Source organism: Marmota marmota, unplaced genomic scaffold (genome assembly GCF_001458135.2).
Source record: "Marmota marmota marmota unplaced genomic scaffold, marMar, whole genome shotgun sequence".
Taxonomy (NCBI): Eukaryota; Metazoa; Chordata; class Mammalia; order Rodentia; family Sciuridae; genus Marmota; species Marmota marmota.
Window position 1 is genome coordinate 17099348 of NW_025999913.1, and position 17283 is coordinate 17116630.

Genomic DNA, 17283 nt, shown 5'->3' on the forward strand with positions numbered 1-17283 from the left:
CATCTTGTCTTGGTCCCAGGAAATATCCAGTGTTAGCCAAGTGTTTAGCAACTAACTTCTTTAATAATTAGTCAAGATAATTGAGGGAAGTTGTACTGTTTATCTAATCAAGTATTTATTGACCTCTGAATAAATGTTAGTACAAAGAGAGATACAGATGTAGCCTGTGTTCTCATGGCGTGGACTCCAGGGACTCTGGGGGCAAAGATCACTGTGCGAGTGTTTCTCCGGCTGCAGCCCAGAGACAGCAAACACATCTGGAATCCTAGCCCTGTCAAAGAATTACCCAACCCTCCAGTCCCCCACACACAATATTGAGAGTCCAGAAAAAGAGTCCTTATATTTTAACAAACTATTCCTCCAAACTACCTGGGAGAAAACATCCTTTTCCTCATGCCTGACTCTAAATGTCTCTGCTTCCCCAAACTCGGAGTGTTCTTGAGGCTCCATGAATGTGGTCTGCCATGGGTTCTGATGATGAATGGTGCCCCATGAGGGAGACAGGGTCTAGTTATTATTCAAGTTACCAGAGTTGCCTGCCTGTGGTTGGCACCTACTCTCATGGCCCAAGAGGCCCAGGAGATGAACCTACACCAAGGCTCCCAAGGGTCCCTCAAGGTCTGTGCTGGGGTAGGTGTTAACCATGGTGTTCTCCAGGAGACTCTCTCGTGTCAAGGGTGTGTTTTCATGTCATGCCCAAATCTCCAGGGGCCGAAGTTATGCATTTCTTGTTCAGAGCCTTTAGTATTCTAAGCTCAGATTCTTTCTCAAAAGATTTTATAGACTAAATGGGTTGTAAAGAAGTGCTCCCAGGCGCCTCCAGCGCCTTCGGGGGAATTTAAAATGGTCTATTTCAGTTTTCACTTTCAATCTTTTCTCACTGTAGCTCTGAGAACAAATCCAAGCTAGAGAACAAATCTGAGTCAGAATGACTGTGAGTCTCGCTCTCTCCACTCACCTCCTCCCGTGTGACTGCAGGCACAACTTGCACACCCAGCTCTTCTGCTGGACCCTTTCTCCCCTTAAATCATTTATTGTCCAGGGGTTCCTTAGCCTGCCACCTACTTTCATCATGAAGTGTGGCTCGCCAGGCTTTGAGACCTACCCAGATAATCTATATCTTTAGATGCTTACAGATGGAGAGAAAAAGGTGCTTAAGCATTAAATGTTGCTGTGTCTCATGGCTTTTTTTTTCCTGCTTCCAGTTGAATTAACTAGTGTGACCTGTTGAGGGTAGCAACATAGGATTGAAAGCAGAAGATCATTAAAGGCAACTTCTTTTCCTGCCACTTACAAGTCTCAGTTCCATGAAGAGGTATTGCCGGATATGTAGGGATAAGAGGGTGGACGCTTGTGAAGGCAGAAACATTTGAATTAGAAAAAGAACATTTTCTCCAAGCTGAAGGAAGGGTGGGTTCTACAATCCACCAGGATGTTGACTTTAAGAACTACTTTCTCAGAACACAATAAGGAGGTTGAATTCTAGGAAAATTAACTGGACTAGACCCCAGGAATCACGGCTCCCACTCACAAGAAAGCCTCCTAGCCTGTGTGACCTGGTCCTTTCAAAGTCCCAATGGCCACCCAGGCATAGATGATGGTCTTACCAATGAAAATAGTGTGGACCAAACCCTGGGGGTTCAAATGTTGTCTTTTGGTGACTAAATAATCACGAGGGAGGAAACCCCAATAAAAATCTGTGTTGAATTTCCCACTAGTCTAGATTATGGGACTTGGAGTTAGAACTAATTTTATTTGAAAGAAACAAAAATTCTTAGGTGAGACTTGAAATTGTGAGCATAATCTCGTTAACTGCAGAACGCAACCCAGGAACACTAACTCTTCATCAGAATCGTTGACCTTAGGACATTTACATCTGATGATTCACAACAGCTGCCTAATATCTTTTTAAAGTGCAAAGCCAGGAATGGCAAGAGCCCGATGAACACACGCCGTGAGCACTGTGGAATTTCAGAACCAAACACACTTTTTTTTTTTCATAACAAGCATTTTACCTTTATCTGAAACTATATTAGTAAATATTATTTTAGCACTATTTTCTAAAATTAAAAGATTTATTTTTTAAGTTTATGAATTTATTCTAATTAGGTACACATGGCAGCAGAATGCACCTTGATTCCTTGTACACAATGGCAGCACAACCTTTCATTTCCCTGGTTGTACAGGATGTAGCGTCACACCCTATGTGCAGTCACACATGTACCTAGGTAATGATGTCCGTCTCATTCCTCCGTCTTCCCGGCCCCCATGCCCCCTCCTCACCTTCCCTCAGAGAAAGTGAGCAGGTCTCTTAGGTCATGAAGAGTGGGTGAGTGTGGATGGCAGGGAAAGAGGGGAGCATTTCCCGGGGGGTCTGACCGCCTGTAGGCAGAGCAGAACCCTGTTTTCAGGGGAGAATGCACAGAGCAGCCAGACCAGCAGACAGGAATGAGGGGAAGGGGAGGCAGATCCTCCGAGGAGGCAGGACAGAGCTCTGGATCCTGCTTGGGCATCTCAAGCTGCACCACATTTACCTAACAGCAGAGGCTGTTTGGTTCAGCTTTCAAGTGAATTAAAAGAACACTCTAAAGACCTAAGTTTCCTTTCACACTCTGCCTTAGACACAGCCTTTGATTAGTAGTGGATGTCATTCAAAAAGCAAGAACTAGCACTAGGCTTTGCTGTAGGTGATGTGCATTACGCCCAAGCCTTGCTACCAACAGGCCCAGGCAAAACTAAGGTCTCCATTTTACAGATTGAGTGACTTGTTTAAGTCAAGTCCTTTGAAAGAGCTAAGGTGCTGAGCTGTGAGCCACAGTCAGATCCATTTCATTTTAACAATGCCATATTATCTCTACCATTAAATATTCTCATAACACACTAACAATTCAATAGGCTTTTGTATTTTAGGAGAACATGCAACAAAAACAATTAATTGAAAGGAACAAAATCTCTCTCTCTCTCTCTCTCTCTCTCTCTCTCCTTGAACTTAATGTTTGAGGAAGTGTTTGATGATGTCTAAAATGAAATTGAGTATTCTGCTGATGTAGAGCCCTGCCCTACAGTCTGGAAGATGCATAGAATTTAAATCAATGAACAAGTAAAATCAGAAGACAGTAAAATTTCACTCTGCTGAGTCAAAGAACATTTTTAATTTAATTTAATATTATCAAAATGGAAAAACCAGCTGTTTCTACAATGTTTATAACAGGGGAAATGGTAGAACGTAACTGTAGTTTGTTGATTGATGTCCCCCAAAAGTATGTCCATCCAGACTCTTTAGTGCTCCTTATGTGGATATAGGACTTTATTTGGGAAAAGAGTCTTTGCAGAGAAAATTAAGTGAAGGAGATCCAGATGAAATCACTGTGGGTGAGGGTAGGCCATAAGTCCAGTGACCAGTGTCCTTAGAAGAGAAGGGGAACAAGACAACAGAACCCAAGGAGAGGCACTGAGAGAGGCTGAGGCCTGAGCTTAGTCGCCTCATCTAAGGAACTCTGGGAAAGGCTGGAAGAGAACTCTCCCTCAGAGCCTCCAGAAGAAACATCCCCCCAGCACCTTGGTCTGGGATGTCTGGCCTCCAGAACTGCCTGAAGACAGATTTCCCTTATTCCAAACCACCCAGTTTGTAATAATTTATTATGGCAACCCTGAAAAAATTTACAAACCAATGGCCCCAGGAAACCACTTGCAATAACAATATGTGGTCTCAACCACAGTGCCTCAAGTTCAAGATGATTCTTATTCAGTGTAGAATGATGTTGGCCTTGCACCCAATAGTTTTCCCAAGGGCAAAAGATACAAACAAATCAAGCAAATAAAGGAAACAACGTTCATTGATGCATTAAGACTGGGCCTTAGTCTTCTTCCAGAAAGGCAGCTAAGAGAATTTTCTCATAAGCAAGGGTGGAGAGGAGGAGGAAGAGCAGAGTAGCTGGAGCATGCTCTCTGCTGGTGTTGGAGAATCCTGCCCCTTATACAGGAAGCTTCACCTGAAGGACAACTCACTATGTATTCAAAAGGACAAGTGTGTCCTTACCCATCCAAGGACTCAGAATTTAGACTTCCATACTTCCTGCCCATCCTCAACCTCAAACATAAATGCATTTGTGTGAAGGGAGCTTCGCGCTCCTGCTGGTGTGAAATGGAGTCCAAGGATCCAGTTATAAATCCCATACAAATGCCCCACACGTGAAGCCTCACCTATAAATTTAATTACCTCTGTGATCTATTTTGTTTTCACAAGACCAATACTTTAATAGCCTATTTTTTAAAATCACAGAAACACTTGATTATGTAACCACCATAAAAGAGAATTATATTCTCGTGAATAATAGGCCACATTTAGAGATCCAGCGAGCTCTGGGGCGCATCCTCCAGGGCCATGTTTGCAGACTCTCTCTATCACTCTTGTGGATGTGGGGGTTTTAATTATCCTCATCCTTGCTTGGAAGTCTTTCTCCTTGTGATTTAAATCGCAACCCTCCAGCCCAGGCCCACTGGTGCAGTTTCATAACCCTGTTGCAAAACAACCTCCCCTCCTCCACGTCTCTGCTCTTCTGCTCTGAAGATGCTCACTTAGCTCAAAGGCCACTCCATCTGTGAACCCTTCTGCTGTCAAACTGGCCGGAAGATCAGAAATACAAAAGCGCTGTTTCTCTGAACATGATGTTGAGTGACTTACTTGCAGTACACTGCTGCCTACTGAGGGTTGAGCTTCTTGGGCAGTCACTATCCATGGACCTGTCACCTCCTTTAACTGGCAGTCAACACCTGAGGTGCCCTGTGGAGAAAGACCTGAGGCCAGATTCTAGCTCAGTAGAGAAAGAGAAAAAAAAAAAAATGATCAAGTAAGAATGTTTGCACCAAGGTGAGGGGTTTTGCTTTTTCTGTCCCTAATAGTAGGACTGGGCTGCATTTCTCTTACTAGAGTTGTCCTTAGCACTGGGGCATACATTTATTTGCTCCAGTCTTTCTAAATTAGCTGCAACTTAAAATTTTCAAGTCCATGAGAAGCACACCAAAGCTAGCTAGGTAGATGGAGTTCTCCTTCACAGAGTTCTGGGTCAGTCTTCCTTTGGTCCATTTCAAGCTCCCTTATTTTGGTTCCCCTGGGTCCTGGATTTGCTTGGCTCTAAACTGTGGCTCCTTTTCTTTATTTCCACTCCTTTCAGTTGCTAACTGGTTTCTGGTTTTTTATTAAGAACAAAGCTACCAAATGTATTTTTCTGTTTTTCAAACTGTGATTATATGCACAGGGGCCACCAGACCCCTCTCAGAATCCCAGCCGTCAATGTCCTCTGTGGTTTTCCACAGACTAAGGCTGTGGCTGCCTCATGCCCCGCCCCGCCCCACCCTGCTCCCCAGGGAGGAGGAGAGATAGAGCAGAAGCTGAGCCTGGGCATAAGGGGGCTCAGCAGTTGGTCTGTTTGTTAGTAACAAGTGTGTGCACATGTGGGCACCTATGGACTGGGCAAAGCATCCTCTTTGCTTTTAGTGAAGAAAAAAAAAAGGCATGCCTTATATTTGAGTTATTTTATAAAATTGATGAAAACATTGGATCATCAGTCTTTCTTCACATTTTAAGTAAAATATTTGGTACTAAGAGAAAAACTGAACTGACCCTGAAGTCTGCGGTTTTGAAAAACACTTAGGTATACTGTTTCAAGGAACAATTTGACCTTCACAAGACTAAAAGGGCTTATTTTTTTCTGCTCTTATGTTTCATTTTGATAATAGCATTTTTTCTTTTTTTTTGTAGCTGAATGTGTCCTTTGAATACAGCCCAGCCAGTAAGTCAAAAAGAAAAAAAAAATCTTTGTATCTTTATATGGATTCAAGATGTTTGCAATTTTAAAAAGTAGGATAAAGTGTTTATTTTCTGTTCTGGTTTTGTTTTTACCTTCCCACTGGCTTTCATAAGTGATATTACATCTGTATTGTGTTTTCAACCACCAGGACTTGTTGACTGAAAAGAAAATAATCCATTCGTGAGCCTCAGGGTGTTTCGTGGGGCACCATATGCTCTGGGATTGGGCATCTACAGAGCAAGGCAGGCTGGCATGTCTGTCAGGGTTTTGGGAAGCCAAGGGAGTGAGGAGAATGGGAACCTAAACAGCGGGAAGATGATATGTGAACACACATGCATGTGTGTGTGTATGTGTGTATATATATATATATATATATATATATATATATATATATATATATATTTATGTGTGCATGATCGTTGGAGAGGCAGGACGGTGTCATAATTACACCCAGCATCATAATAGAAAAAAAAAAAAAAAAGCAGTCAAAACAAGAAGATGCAGGGAAGCCACAGAGATTGTGGCTTGAAGAAAGTCTAATGTCCAGGAACCTGTTGTAGTCCATGCAGAGGAGGTGTTTCAGCCCAGGACATTACAGAAGCAAGAAGGCTCTAGTGGTAAAGGTCAAGGAGCAGCGGATTAGATCTCCAGGATAAGGACACACAGGCTTAGCCTTAACCTAAGCCAAGAACCTGGCGAGAACAGGTCAGGATGGAGGAGTTGTGCTTTGTGGAAGAACAGGGTGCTGACAGGTGAGAAGAGGTCCCCTCGAGAGAAGCTCAGCATCATCTGCACAGCCAGTGCTCCAGGCAAGAACAGCAACCGTGCCTGGAGGGAAGGCCACAGCACCACGGCTGGACAGAGATGCCTGTGGGCAGCCATGGCCCTCCTGGGAGCAAGGACCAGGGAACCAGCTCCCAGTGACACCAGCAGGGGCATTTTGACAGTGCTAGCTGCTGATCTAGCAGCATTAACCCTTCCAAAATATAAATGGTCTTAGTGTAGCTGGTGTCAGTATGAATATTAACTGACAGGATGCATGGAAACTGCTTAGCCTGTTGTCTGGCATATCAAAATCTATCGCCCAAACAAGAATTAAGACTTCCAACTCTGTGAACATTGGCCCCCCCTTAGATGGGAGATCTGGGGATGAGCAATTTTAGGTAAACTCACAAGTCACCCAGGTACCACCGACTTTGCTCTGCTCATACGGGATTGGATCTCTATAAATCCATCAAGTCAAAAACAGCATTGTCAAAAATGCATTTCATCCACCTGACCTACTGAACACCACGGCAGAGGTCAGCCTGCGGTCAGAAGGCTTAGGGGAGACACAGTCGGGCAAAGTCATCCCACCCAGACCCAATATTATACTAGAGTGTTGACAATCCATCAACTTATTGAGCATTATACTAAACGAGAACCCAGAGTGTGTGTATGGCTGTGCTTTCTCACCCAGAAAGTCCAACAGTCTTAAAGTGGGACCATTCTAAGCCCGGGGCCCTTGTGGAAGGGATGTGCTAGGAATCTTAAGCAGATTTGTCGAACTCCAAAGCTCCTCCCCTTTCAGCTAGCTCACACAGACTGTGTCCCCTTCAGTCCCAACTCAGAGGCCACATACTTCACAAGGATGTGTCAAAGCAAGGTCCACAATCACCCTGAATCAAGGGATCTAACAGAAAGCCCTCAGTGATCTCCATGTTGACTCACACATTTGAGGGGCTAGGTAATCAGCTCAGCCGGTGAGCCTGACGTCTGGGTTTGGGTCAGGGGCACAGGTTGACTCCATGGGATAGGAATAAAGAGGCTCTCTCGGACACTTTGAAACCTCGTTCACAGGCGCCTGGTACAGACCCATCCCTGGTGTTTCTCAATACTGTGTATGCGTTTTAAAAAATCTGCCCTGTCCATTGCTCTGCCCACTGGCAACACCCGCTACTTTCTGACACAGTGTGCCAGTGATGCAGAACCTGTGGGCAACCGGTCCTGCAAACTCCAGCGGACACCTGTTATCACCAATGTCACCTGAGCTTCAGTCTGCCTCCTGCTCTGGTACAAACCATTCCAAGGGCCACGAGAGGAGTCCGCTGTGTAAAACTACAAAACAGCAGGTCCCGCGGCTCTGTAGATTCTTATTCTTGATTAATGAAGAGACAAAAATAAGACAATACGAAAAAAACTGCTATGCTAGTCAGAAACCAGTGAAGTGAGATGAAGAAGAACACTTTGTTCTGATGGGTGGAAGGTCAGAACTAATCCTCTCTCTCACCCTCATTTTGAGGCCATCTGAGTGCAGTTTTGCAGCAGAATGATGAATTGGGGGTTGTCTTAACTTGCTAGGTGCTGTAGATCTCATCTATTTTATTTTACAAGTCATTTGGCACAATGGTAATAATGACGATGAAACTGAATTCTCGCTACTTAAGAAGGCCATCTACTTTGTGCATAAATACCACAGCCCGTGCATTGAGTTGTCAGGGCAAGGCCATTACCCAGCCACCACTTCTAGTTACAGTAAATGTAATGTCACGAATTTAGTGGTACGGTCAAGTTTATGTATAAGCAGAATCAGGCAAACCTTTGCAGAATTTTTTACAAATGTAAAAATGACCTTTTCCGTGGTATATCTTTTTTACCTACATGTAAAATAAGCTTATTTCTTCCCACTAGAGAATCACCTCTTTATTTTAGAATTCTTAGTTGTTATGTATTTTTTTTTTTAGAAAGCAGATTATTCTACCAACTGATTGGGAGATCAAGAATATATCCACGTTGGCCTGGATGGGGTGAGAATGAGTGTCACCAAGAGGAGACGCTAAGCCCTAGCTCTAAACTCTAAGCTCACAGGAAAAACATCTATGGCAAAATTCATAGAGAGCCTTAGACTGATCTCAATAGAAAAATACATAAAATTATGCAAATGGAGTCTTTCTTAGCAATCAACTCCAAATTGACTGTTGCAAATACACACCTCTCTTCTCTAACCGGATCCCACTACAGTCATCAATTTGGATTATTTTCAAAAGTATTCCTTCTAAGTTTCCTGATGAAATATGTTGAACACATCTTGTCCTCTTGAAGTAAATGTGCTTTCCATGGTTCATTAAATCCCCATGTCTCAGGCATAATCCAACGGCATCCCCACGTACCTTAGAACTGAGCCGTGCGTGGCTAAAAATACTGTTCCTCTTGATTATTGCAGAATTGGATAGTTATATTTTCTTAAAATAAAAGATGATTTCATAAACGAGTGCGCTTGATTCCTATCTGGCTCTTCCAAGACCCATCTTCAGTGTCTTTAATTTATTTAACTAGGAATTTTGAGATGCAACTTTTAATACAAACAGACAGAAGAAAAATAGAATTTGAACCCTCCCCGTGACCACAATGACTCTGAAGGGTTAACGTGCTAGGGCTGGAGGTGTAGGGCAAAGGTTGAGCAGTTGCTTAGAGCCCAAGTTCCATCTATAGCACCTCAAATAAATAAATAAATAAGGGAAAAAACGAGAAATAAAGAGTTTTCATGCTCAAAGCTGGCTCGTGTTGATATTTTGGGTCAGTCAAGATGTGTTGGCCTCCAGGAGCTGGAGCAGAGCTGTAGCTGGATAAATGGAGTTTCCAGGTGCTCACAGAGTCCCATGCTCCATCTTAAAGAGTGACTCTTTGGAAGCTGACGACACACCTAATCACCTCCAGGTGCCTTGAATTCACAAGAGGCACCACACTGAAAGGCTTAGGCTTCAAATGGAGACTGTGAAAAAAATATGCTTTTAGGTGAAAAAGTTTTCAGGGCCCCTGAATAACATAGATCTCTACAGAATTTAGAAATTGTTTTTCTCCTTTCCAGAGTGAACTTGTGGTTTTTACTGCCTGTATCAATCCCTATATTTTTACCCTACTATTGAGAGATTTGTCACGTTCTTTTAGTTGAGATGATATTCCTTGCCTTTATCAGCAATGAGGATGTATGAGAAAAGGGAGGATTTTTATTTTGCAAGGCCCACATCCCCTCACACGTTCTTCAGCTTGTGTAGGTTGATTCTGAGCAGGCAGAGGACAAGACAGATGTTGAATTACTGTACCCATGAGACGACAGTAAAATTTGAGGGAGGGAGGATGCTTCAAAGGATCAATCAGAGGACGACCATGGAGAGATGGACAGAAGCGGTCAGGGAAAGAGTCTCTGAAGACCAGTTGGCATTTGAGCCCAGTTCGGATGATGGGGAGAGGTAAGAATGCTCCTGAGACGCCACACAGACGTGGTCCTTGAGGACTGCGAAGAGCAACCCTGCAGCAAGGGACAGAGCAAGGAGCAAGAGGATCCTGTGGAATGACAGAAGGCGTGGAGTCTGGTTTAGAGCCTGCTCCTCACCGCTGATGAATTGCATGATTTTCGGAAAGCCGATCAGCACATCTAGACCTCTAATTCCATCTCTTGGAGGAACAGGGGGTGGGGCCAGTGTGTAGGAGCAGGTCAGACAGCACAAGAGACAGTGCTTTAGGAATGTTCATGCACTCTGTACCTGTAGGCATTTTGACTAAGGAGCATCCAGGCTGACTTCTGCAATTCACAGGCTGGAGATAGATGGGACATGGGAAAGTGCTCCCCCCAACACCTTTCAAGGCCCCCTCAAAGCAAAAGCGGGGATTGGAAATGGGAGGAAATTTGAGCATGAAAACTTTTTTTTCTTTTTCTTTCTTTTTCTTATTTATTAAAATAGAAAACAGGAAAGGGAATGTGAAGGCTCATGGAATTCAGTGATTAGAACTGTTTTCTCTAAGGGAAGAGACAGTAAAAATTTCAAATTTGCTGACCACATGTCTATACTGCAGCTACTCAGGGCTGTTCTCCTAGCATGAAAGCAACCATGCACCACACATGACCCAAAATGTACCTCTGTTCCAACATAATTTTATCTGTGGGCCCTGAAATTTGAATTTCATGTAAATTGCATGAATCAAAAAAAAAATCTTCTTTTGATAGTTTTTCAAGTATTTATGAAAATCATGGCCCACACAGAAATAGGTGGTGGACTGGATATGGTCCAAGGGCCATGGTTTTCACTCCTACTTTAGTGTGTTCTCCCCTCTCATGGATTTCCTGTAAGGGGGACCCAAACCTACTAGTGTCTATGAGGTATTCTTGAGAAGATAGGATAAGAGACTGTCATTCAAAAATCAAATCAGGAAAATAAAGTCATACAGAGAATTTTAAAAAGACTCTATTTAAATGAAAGGGATTATTTACACACTCTGTGCCTCAGACAAGGAAGATCTACAGGGGACCTCCAAAGATAAGCGCGTGCAGCCAGATTAAGAAGTTTGCTAATTGACACGTGTAAGTTCACAAAGATAAACAGAGCCGCATTGGTCGGACACACCAGCTGCGCCACTCGGCTCAGACAGACCACGTTCACTGTCGCTAAGAATCCTGTCAGATTAAATCAACCTGCAAATATACAATTGTGACATCTTGTTCTCTGTGGTACAGTGCGTGCCACTGTAGTCATTATCTCAAAGTTCTCTCATTCTGAGGCGCACCAGTGTTTAATTATATTCTTTTATGAGCCCTCATTTGTAGACATCATCCTCTCTCAGAGTTGGCTTTGCTGAGGGAAAGTAGGTCATTATTTTCAAGGCTGTCCTCAGCAGTACTGAACAGGAAGCGCTCAGCAGTGTCCTTTTAAGTACAGCGTTTTGTGGAACCAAGACTCTGTGTTCTTGCTTCAAATTCTTTGGCCGTCAGTTGAGGGATGAACTCATCTCCCAGTTTCTACAGGCCCTTCCTGTCTAGGACGAGACCCTGGAGATGACAGGCTTGCAATTGGGGTCTGTTCCCTCCAGTAGGCAGGTTGCATCTTTCATAACAAAGGGGGAGAAAACAATAGTTTAGTCTATATTTCAGATGAAAAGCCACAATTAGGAATCATTTGAGAAGAATTCCTGGGAGTCTCTGCCATGAGGGTTGCTACAACAAGAGCTGGAGCCACTATCGCCACAGACCACATCCCACCTGTAGCTTGATTTAGTATACAGGACTGCTGGCACACGGCCAGGCTTGTTTACAGATGTATTTATCTGTGGTTATTTATCCGTAGCTATTTTCTCAGGGCAACACCTACCACCTGCCAAGTCTAAAATATTTACTGGCCCTTTCTAGAAAACTTTGCCCATCCCTGCTACCCAACTATAAAAATTACAGTTAAAAATATAAATGCACTCAAATTAGCATTTTTGACAACACTGAGTGAATTTTTCAAAATTTAATTCTAGTATGCTATTTTCAACTTAAAAATGAGACATCATGCCTAAAGTGCTTTTGTTCTGCATTGTTCATCTAAATTAACATTCTCTGCAAGGGGTACTATGTATTTTGCTGGTGTTCCAAAGAAAACTAAAATATGTTCTTTCTGGGCAGGTGTACATAATATGTGTATATGAGTGTGTGCTCATATGTGATTAAGAGTGTTTAATAAGAACAAGATTTCTGAGTTTTTAATTTTGAATTAAAACAGGAGGTCTCCACTCAGGCTGGCAAATATAGCCTACCCAAACCATGCGGGCCTGGGGGTTCATCTAGCAGCATCAGGCAAGGGAGGAGATTCTGCGTCATGTGTGTGGAATCCCCAGATGCTGGATTAAGAGGGAAGCAGTGTCTGCCCTAATGTGGGACAACTGACTTTTCCAGGACCACACTGGAGTAGGAATCAGAGTGTACACCAGGCTCATCCATTTCTCCAAGAGCAATGCAAAGACCTACGCAGGAGACGGGTGGTACGGGTGCTCCTGAACGCATCTCATAGACAATTCTACACCCAGTCAGCTGCCTTTTTTTCTGGAGATGGGTCAACAACACTGGGATATGTGGAGAAAACGTAGGAATCGGGCTCAGTACAAATGTTGGATCCAGCAAAGACATTGCTGATCTTCTTTAACCAAATTAGGACATAATGATTTCCCCCTTACTTTCTCCAAATTATGTGCACTTGCATACACCATCAAGAAGTATAACCCACCCTCTCCCCCAGCTAGCACCCAACTGGGAGAGGGATTTCAGCTGGCAGTGACAGTAGAGCTAGCTTGAGGACTGGAGGCATGTGTGATATTTTGAGTTCTACATATGTGGTTGAGTTCCTATAAAGAACCTTTTCCTAACTAGAATCCACTCACCAAAGCCAAATGAAACATTATGATTAGATATAGAAAAAAAAAAGGAATATTTAAGCATCTCTTCTAGAAATTCTGCTTTTTCTCATATGTTGTTTTTTTTTTCCAACGTCTAAAAGTCACCCAAATGCTCAGCATCTAACCCACTGAGTACTTACCATTAATTTTGATTTACTTATAAAGGTCTTCTGTTAAGTGAACAAGGGCTCAGTATGTGGAATGACAGCTTGATTTTTCTTCTTTTGACATCTGTTAAAAATGAGCTATGATATCATCAATCATGTTAACTCTGTGGTATTGCGTTATTCCTTGGGTGTTCCCAGATTTCATCTGACAACTTTCTCTAGGATTCAAACCATAAACACTTCCTCTAGAGCCGTAATGAGGGGTGTAGTTATAAATCCAGGGGACTGGACCTAATAAAAAGAAATACATAGTTTTGTACTCCCTCTTTCCCCAACTGACCAAATTAATTCTTCACCATAATTTCCTACAAATATAAGAAACAAGTACAACCAATGGAAACTAAAAGCCTAAACAAATAGAGGTTTAATTGCCCTGAACAATTCGGAACAATATTCAATTTGTCGTGAAATGATATAAAATATATAAGAATATATCTATTATAAATTTGAGTTCTACATGTGTGGAATAATCTATACAATGACAGATAAACTCATGAGCAAGGTGATTTTATAGTTTTATTCAATAATGAAATATTTCATTGTCAATTTCTAGTAGCATTCCAGATTTTTGTTTAAAACACCAACTTTGGTAAGAAAATCATAGAGTCTCTTCTCACACATACTCCACTTCTGTTTCTCTCTTTTGGAGATCTGTACTCAACCTAAGAGGTTGGAAACTGTCTCGCAATTCAATATCAAAATAATGCATGAATGTCTGGGTGTTTGTGAAGTGAGTATGTTTTCAGCTACTTAATGCTTACTCATGTTGTAAATTACAGTATGGCATAAGGGACACTATGTTTTAGAAATTTACACTGAATTTGAATTGAATTCAAACTGAATTTGAAATTTGCTAAGGGATTTTCAATTTCAAGTCAGCTTAATATTGAAAAAGTTACACTTTTTTGCCTTATTATGCTCAGCGAAATCAACAGTATGAAAGCCAACCAAGAACTTCATGGACGAGACCAGCTGGACTTTTACCACACTCATTTCCTCTTCTTCTTGGGCCAAACGCAGCCATACTAGTGATCATGCAGTCCCATGAGTGACATCTAGCCAGTGAATTCATGTGGCTGGAAGTGTTTTGTGCCATCTCTAAGTCTGGAGCTCATGAACTTTCCTGAATAATGCTGTGTTACCATGTCTCTTATGCAGAGAGGAAGAGGAAGCGGTTGTGAACATGGTAGACTACCAGCCAGAATAGGTTCGCTTCTACAATCTTGGAGAAGAGCCAGCTACCAATCAGAAGAGGCCCCGGCAAGCAATGAACCACTGATACATGAAAATGTATCAAAGGAGTGAGAGTCACCTCCATAAATACAAGCTTGAGTGACATGACTTCTGATGTGACACTAAATTATTAATTTTTAAGTCTAGATGCTAACAGGTCTATAGAAATGCTGGAACAAAGATTTTCTTAACAATTTCCACAGCCTCCTAGACACTTTGATTGGCAAATTAACAAAGGCACAAAACCAAGCACAGGAACTTACGCTACCAACCCCATTATCTTTCTAGGGTAGAACATTTGGAAGGAATTCCAGGCTGCAGACTCCACCTACACACACAGCACATAGATCTCCTGGGAACGGACATGCAGACTACAATATCAAAAGAACTTCCAAAGGAATTATTTCCAATTGCAAATGCCTTCAGATCACACTTAATCCTGGAATAATCCCTCCACCCTTCTGTTTTTGGAGAAACCCACCTTCCTAGAAGCCTAGAGAACCATACATGCTGTGTGTGTGTGTGTGTGTGTGTGTAAGCATGCAAGGACTACTTATAAAGAGAAAAAATTCATAGAAAACAACCTCAGTACATTTAGGCTAGCATTGTGCAAAAGGTTCCAGTGTCCTGCTGCCAGCTTCATTTCCAGTTGGTACTTTCAAAGTAAAATCGTCACACATGACTCTGGGTGCTCAACCACAGCATGCCTGTCCTGAAAACGCCCTTCCTATTCAAGGACTCCACTCCTGACTGCAGCATGTGGGATCAGGGGGCAAAGAAGATTCTCTCCTCCAGGGATTCTGGGATTCTGCTGCAGCAATCCTAGTGAGTGGGCACTGTTGGTCGAAAGGGTGGCATGTGAAGCCCGGTGTCTAAGTACAAAGGATACCACTCTGCAGAGGTCTACAGATGAGGGAGGCTGAGCACGAGAAGAGAAAAGAGAGTCAGAATGAGTGAGAGAGGAAGTGAGCCAATTTATGGACATGAGAGCCTGCATTATAGGGGCTTTCCCACTCCTGGTTGTACACCCTCCCCTGGAATGTATTTTGCTTCATAATAGGGGAGTAATAGGAGAGTAAAAGAATGGCACCTTCAAACCTCCCAGTACCAGCAGTTCTCGCTTCTCTTAATAGGCCCTTCTCTTTCAGTCCTCCCTCTCCAACACTCAAGGCATTTTCCCCTCTGCTTTACTAATATTTTCAGCAAGTCGTTTCCTACTTGTCTGTAAGGATCTGGATCAGGCATCACCTCCTTGGTGACGCCTTACCAGATTCTGTTAGGCAAAGTTACAAAGTTAGTTATCCCTGTGCTTTCCCTCCTGAATCACAGCTATTTGTTTATGCAACCCTCAGCAGTTGTACACTGGAGCACTGGCGAGAGGACTGCTGTAGAGTTTTCTGGAATCTGCAGCATTCAGCTCTGGGGAGCACACAGCAACTTCTCTGTAACTGTTCGTGAACTGAATGGATGGATGCAGCCAATGGAGTCAGCCGTGTCTTCAGATGTCAAGTCACTCCGCACATGCGGCTGGCACCCTCGGTCTTGGGAAGACAATTTTTCCCTTCTGAGATGATCTGCCTCTTTGCCCTCTGTACATACACATCATCAGACAGGATCTCTGTAGGGTACTTCATATGTCACTTCTAGAACAAGTTTCACTTAAGGGAAATTACATATAAAAAATGTGTTGGGAGAGCTTCAAACATCACTGTGATTTAGATGCACTCACAGGAGGTAGCCTGCTTTGTTGCTTAAATGAAGGAGCTCTGTCAGTTATACCACAAAGTATCAAATTGAAGTGATTTGAAAAAAAGAGTCAATTAAAATACAGAGTTTTTGGAGGCCTAGACACACCTGAAGCAAATAATCAGAACAGTTAGTAAAACAACTTGCGAGCCCTGTCTCAGCAATGCCAGGTCTTTAGCACTTTGCAGTCTAGATTTCCTGTCTCACTTTTCTGAGTCCAAGGCATATATACCCACAACAGGCGAAGAGCAGCACAGACCACTACAGGGATTCTGCTTCCTTCTAGCTTCAAAGAGTTAGGAACTGTTGGCTCCCTGATTTTTAAATATCTACAGAGGGACAGGAGAAGGAACAAAAAGCAAAGGGGTTCTTTGCCTGTATGCATGTCTGTCTCTCCCAACTCTTGTGTATAAACATATGCAAAATTATACCATTACATAGAAGGACATGCCCATAGGGACATATGTGGGCGTGCATATATGTACATGTGTATGTGTATATATAAGACTGAAACTCTTCTGACTTTTTTCTCCAACCTTTCATAAGGTGAAGTTTCATCAAAGCACATCATGTGACTCTCCAGGAACCTCACTGAGCAGGTCTGACTCATCGTCTGGGAATTTTAAATAAGCATGTGCTTCCATGAGAGTTAATACTTAAAAACACACACACAAACTGGCAGTGAAAGAGAGAAAGAAGAAAGAAAAAAATGCAAGTGAAACTTTTGCTTGGCACAAACACTCGGGTCACGCACTGGCCACTCAATATTTCACAGTTAATTACCAGGCGGAATCACCTTCCCATGAAGGTGGTGGTCGGAGCTCAGGGGCAGGGGCAGTAAATCTGCACTCATATCCTGAAGTCAGCCAGTTGGATTAGGCACTAAAAGGAACTGTCCCCCCGAAGTTGTTGACCCTGATTCCCCTCTGTGATAGAAGTTTCCCCCGAGCCAAGGGCCATGTCTGCCCACTAGTGGTCAGATGGCAGGGCTGGTACCTGGCCACTCCCTGGAGGGTTTGGTGCTGGTTCTCTCTGGATCAGTGTGGGCAAGATGCCCAGTCTGAATTTTAAGTCAGCATTTTGCAATGTACCAACTCAGCTCTATTAGAGAATAAGAATAAATAAATAAGAATATAATACAG

General features: G+C 42.8%; 1 long non-coding RNA gene across 2 annotated transcripts in view; it reads right to left on the minus strand.

The window, feature by feature from the left end:
- Window positions 1-11010: 11010 nt before the first annotated feature.
- Window positions 11011-17283, minus strand: part of LOC125615605 — a 54497-nt gene continuing 48224 nt past the window's right edge. For both annotated transcript variants that reach the window (XR_007346274.1, XR_007346273.1), the window contains 2 exons: window positions 13136-13393; window positions 11011-11668 (listed from right to left, as the gene is read on the minus strand). This is a non-coding gene — a long non-coding RNA (uncharacterized LOC125615605). The remainder of the gene's footprint in view (window positions 11669-13135; window positions 13394-17283) is intronic.